The sequence below is a fragment of the Talpa europaea genome (genome assembly GCF_964194135.1).
Source record: "Talpa europaea genome assembly, chromosome: 8".
Taxonomy (NCBI): domain Eukaryota; kingdom Metazoa; phylum Chordata; class Mammalia; order Eulipotyphla; family Talpidae; genus Talpa; species Talpa europaea.
The window spans coordinates 45059834-45065833 of record NC_140075.1 but is presented as its reverse complement, the minus strand read 5'-3'; positions in this window follow the sequence as shown (position 1 = coordinate 45065833).

Here is a 6000-nt window from a genome sequence, read left to right as displayed (position 1 = left end):
TGCTTTAGGGTTAAGATGGGGTTGGAAGGGGAAATTACTGTTTTTCATCATAAACCTTCTAGTTCTATTTGACTTTTGATATTATATAACATATATCATAGTCCACTAAATAAATGATATATTATATATTTAATATAATGTTTTCTATTATATATATTACATTGTATTTTTAATATGTAACTCCTAATGCAGTGCTAATCCAGTACATTGAGTAAGACTTCAATGAAAGTGGGCTACTATGCTCACATCCTAGATTTAAAACTGGACAAATAGAGACATTATGGTTTGTCTAAAATTTTCTCATCTTAGGCCTCTCTGGTGGCACAGAGGTTAAGTCTCAGTGCTATCAAGCTATGGCCAGCCACTGTAGCCTGAGGTAGAGCCCAGCCAGGGAGCTACCCGCATAGTGCAGCAGACCTCTCCTGTCCCACCCACTGCTCCCCTCAGCAGTGTATTTCAGTATATCCACCTGTCCTGTTCACCACTCTCTCTGGTGAATCCTCTCACACCCCACACCTCTGGCCTAGACCCCAGTTCTTATATGCATAAATGAATAAAATAAATCTTTAAAGTTTTCTCCTCTTTATTTAAAGTATTTTAAAAGGGCATTCATGTGACAGACCCAACAAATGAGATAGTCCCAATCCATGAGTTTGCTGTCTCAGAGTGGGGAACAAATATGTATATAACTATTTCACAAAGTAGTCTCTGGTAAGCACCACATACCAAGGCTCCAACACGATCAAGAAAGCCTCCAGCCAATATGCCCCTCTTCATGACACAGTTTTAACGCCAGGTGGGTCATAAATATTAAGGGCTGCCCATCACAGATGCTAACTTTAATGTACAAGACTGAGACTCTCTGGAGGTAGTATGTACAATTTAGCACATTTTCCTTTTTTGACTTTAAACTTTGAGGAAATGTTGTAGTCATATTATAAAATATAAAACAGCAATCAACAGGAATAGCTTTGGCCACTGACTACATAGCTATTTTTACTTCAGTCAACTTTTTCATAACATTCGGTACTCTTGAAGCATTACCAGCAAGCCCTCCTTCTGGTCCCTTCCTAACTAACTGGCCAAATGACTCCAAACACTCAAAGCTGTTTGGTGAAAAGAACTAGGGACCTTTTACTACCATTGGTGTCCTTAGCTGGGGCTGGCCATGCTGCACAAGTTCACAGAACAGCAGTGCTGAGGGCTGTAAAAGAGTCTTTCCTGAAAATAAAATAATAAAAAAATCAAGCTCAGCTGGATTCTGATTTAATAGTATCTGGCAAGCTAACTATATTATTTTTGAACACACAGACATAAATTTGATATGAATAATAAAAGTGAAGTATAACATGGACAAAGGAAATATAAAATTCACCTAATCTTCAAAAGAAATTCTATACTTGAATAATTAACTATGCTCTATTTATAAAACTAGAATAATTGAAAACAGGATTTTCAGTTGATTCATACAGCCTCTGAAATATTTATTATTGCAAGTCGAAAAGATCTGTCTGGGGTTTGTCACCGAAAATGTCTAAACTCAGTGTCCAGATGTTTATTTAAGTTGCTCCCACAGAGTTCTAATGTCAATAACAGGGGTTATCAGAGAGCATCGCTGTGTATCTTCCTTGACTAATATTCTCATTTCTTCTGCATCTTTGATGTTTTCTTTCATTAAAATTCCTGGCCTATATCCACAAAAATCTGCTGGGCTTGCATTAAAAATTAGTCCGCAGACTTGACATATAATGATGCCTCGACATCTCCACAAAGATAATATTTATCAGCAGCTATCACTTAGCCATTATAATCAGCAGCAGAGTCAATTTCAGAGAATTAAAAAAAGAACCTAGATGTTACAATGCCGAACTTTGCAGAGTCGAATTTCCTGCCTACTCATTTTTCCTAATATTCTATAAGGCACAGTTTGAGCAAGCAATGGGATTTCTCAGCACGAGTCCATAGGCACTCCGCTCCTCTTCCTCACTCCCATCTACCCTTCTTTTGAAAATCTGCAGTAAATGATTTTAAAATAAAGGAAACCAGACTCTGTCAAAACTCACTTCCTAAAGTTTCTATAGAATAAGACACCTGGGAGAATATTTTAAAGACATATCATGTCCTTCCTTCATGTGAAAGTCACAAAAGACAAAATGAATATACGACTAGGTGGGGATTTTGTTGCTAATCAGCCGTACAAAAGAAACTTGTGCTAAAAGTTCCACCTTCCCAAAACTAACTGAAATTTACCTTAATAGTTAGAGTACCTAGAGTGCAAAAATGGAGGCCAGGATAATGAAGTTTGCAAGAACATTCCCAAAAAAGTCTTTTGCATCAGGCTGGTCCAATTCTCTGGGTTAGGATCTGATGCGCAATTAAGACCAGCATGAAGTCAACACCACTTATCCTCTGCTGTTCATTCTATAACTGAAAAGAGTTAAATCTTATTTGAGCTCCAATACAATGTGAAGGAAAAGTTTGGCACTGATGTGAAAAACCACTAATGATACTAAACAGTGACCTCTGGAAGGAAGGAAGTCATGCCTGGGAACTGTAGGCAGATTAATTAGAAGGTGCTATCTGTGGAAAAATCTCTACATACACTGTTTATTTGAGTAAATCATAAGATTCATAAACTCATGTAATATAGCCCGAGAGGTAACTTCCTAGCACAAAGTAGGCGCTCAATAAATGTTTATTGGCATTACAATGAACATGTAGTCTAACATTTTTATAATAATAGGTATACATAAAATTAGATCTGCAGGCTAATGCACATGGGAAATGCTGAGTTAAAGTTAAACAGGCTTTTTGCTCTATGACCTTTCAAAACCTTTAACATGCTATGGTGACTCTGAATTCCCATGTAAAAGTGAGCGAAAGGGGGCAAAGATTATGCTGCATTTTCAAATTCGTTTCACCAACAAATTCCATTTTTCTCAGGATCCCTGTTTTAAGAAACACATTGTGATAGATGCTGACCAGGTCCAACATCTTTATTTTAGAAACTGGGCCATTCAAATCCAAGGAAGTTAAATAATTTGGGCCAAAAACTCAATGTGCTAAAGGGAAAGCCAGAAATCTCCACCTCCCCGACCCTTGCCAACAATACCCCTTGATTCCTAACCCAAGAGCCCAAGCACTCTTTCTCAGAGCACTCTGTCACATACTTGCTAATATATTTATTTTTGCTTCAAGTGAAACCCAAAGGGATCACCCTTTTAAAACCTCAACTTGAGGAAACACAGCATTACCACTGATGATATAATTGTGGCACTATGTGGTCTCTTTTGCATGGAAAAGAGTTAAGAGAGCGGTTACCACATTTTGTTAGAGGGAGTTCATGCCTCTGTATTCATGCCTCCACAGTACCCTTAGATTGCAACCCCACATTTAATAATTTTCCTCATTCCCCACTAGACTATTCTATACAAAAGGCGAACAACTTAACCAACAGTGTATCTCAGAGCCTAGCATGTGGGAAGCATTGGTGAATATCAGCAGAAATAATGACAAATTGAAAAAGCCAACCCACTATTTGTTGCCATAAAGAACTTCTCAGCTCTTTGAAGCTGAACAGCCTTCCATCAACTGGCACTGAAGACATGGAATCTTTTTCCAAAAAAGATCCAGGCTGGGACAAAGGATGTGACAAAGGAGGTCAAGGGAATGATTGTCAAGTGATGTCATAGAATGGCAGTTACTTTGCTGGTTTCACGGAGCCACCAAAACAGTGTAGTCACTAACCAGTTACACAAAAGTTGGCAGACTGGTTTTGTTTCTTGTAGTATCCATAACTTTAAAGCATTATTGAGGAGGGTAACAAAAACAAGTATACGTCACTAATTTATCTAAAGTTAACAGTAACAGCACATTATCCATGACAAGTACCTTATGAGGAAGGTGACTGAAAAACTGGAAATGGGTAAGGACTGCACTTGGAATGAACATTTTCAAATACATAATTCTTGTCCAGACCTCTAGTGGTGAAAGCCCACACTATTGTTTTTAAAGTCCCCTCTGGGTGGAGAGGGTTACATGTGGAAATTTCTGGACGGCCACTGTCCCTTCCTAGTCCCAGATTGCGTCGATGTGAATTTTATCTCAGATTTTTTTAATGAAGGAGGAAATTTCTTTTAACATTAATAATTGGCACTATGCTTCTGTATGCAAATTCTTCTAGAAAGAAATGCATGGGTCAAATCTGAAAGGGCTTTTGGGTTCTAGCCTTGCCAAGTCAAAATTCTTGTAAAATAGACATGGTTAGAGCTTTTAAGTATCTGTGTGTCATCTCTGTCATTCTCAATTAAGTGACCATCTTCAAAGGGTAAGACTTTTTCTTTCTTTCTTCTTAAGCATCAGTTTAATGCAAAGGTAACAGCAACATGCAGGGACACACTCCCCTGAACTCAACCTAGGTAAGAGTTTCTGCGATCCAGAGAGGGGGGCGGTCCCAAGGAAGGAATGTGGCAGGACCTCCTAATGAAAAAACCCATCTGGGACTTGAGAAATCTGGATTCAATTCTTGGCTCCATCTCTAGCTCACCACATAATTAAGAGGGCAGATCAGCTAATCTCTCTGTGCTTCACTTTGTCCTCTTTAAAATGATAGTGTCTGGCCTCTCCCCGCTTCTCAGGAATGCCTTGTCAGCAGATACTGGGATGTGGAGCCTGTGGAGCCAATTAGCTGTTGGCAGCAGGGACCTGTGCCCAGTCCCAGCTGCCCCTCCTGCCCCGGCCTGTCTCACAAATTAATGTCTTTGGTCACACAGAGTCTGCCTGAGAGAGTGTGAATGAATTTCAGACAACTCAAAGCTCTTTCCTTCAGATGATAAGGCAAAACAACATTCCATCTGTGAGGCACAAATTTTGTTTCATTGCATAAAAATACTATGAGTGTCATGAAAAGAAGACATGATTAGGCACATGCGGGGGGGGGGGGCGGCTATTCCAGAAGAAGGGGTATTCACTGGAGAGGCAGGAAATATGTATTCTGATCCTGGCTCTGACGGCTATGGGCCTTGGACATCCCTTATGCTGATAACCACTGTTTACTGGGTGCTCACAATAAGCGAAGCAACGAAAGTGTAAACTCATGTATAAGTGTGACTGGTCTATATACAGTAAGTGCTTAATAAATGCTAGTTATTAGTATTATCACTGAGCTTAGTTTTCTAACAGAGAAAGGTCTTGATGTTGTTCCCATTATGGAGATGGGAAAACTAAAGGATAGAGAAGTGACTACTAGTATGCATTATCCAGATTTCCTTAAGGGAAGAAAATGCATCCCCCTCTCTGGGGAGTGCTGCCATACAAGGGCCCTGAACTGTCAGCTCTTTGGGGATTGCCTCCGCTGAAGAACATTTACTCAGCCAAGGTCAAGCTTCCTTCCAGGGGCAGCCCACCTCCAGTAACAGGATCTTACATGGTAAAAGCCCTGGCCCTCCTGTATCTGTTTCCTGGGGCTGCCATAGCAAATTACCACAAACTGCATGCCTTGAAACAACAGAAATGTATTCAAAGAGATCACCAACATGTAATAGACTCAAATTGGATTAAAATCCTGCCTTTGGGGCCTCCCTGGTGGTGCAGCGGGTTGAGCACAGAGCTGTGACGCGTGGGTTCGATTCCCGGCCGGCCAGGGAGAAACCCACATGGCAAGGCAGACCTCTCCTGTCTAGGCCGCTGCTCCCCTCAGCAGTGTCTTCAATCCATCTGCCTGTTCTGCTCCCCGCTCTGTCTCTGGTGAATTCTCTCACCTTCCCATGCCTCTGACCTGTACCCCAGTTTTTGTATAAATAAAAATAAAACTTTAAAAAAATGCAAAAATAAAATAAAATCCTGCCCTTATGGACTGTATAGAGCTGCAACATCCATAAATAATTTTTATCCTATTACATGTTGATGAGACCAAGGTATCAACAGGTTGTCCCTACCAGAGACAGTGAGAGTCAGTGTGTTCCACACCTCTCTTCCCTGGGTGCTGGTGGCCGCAGGCAT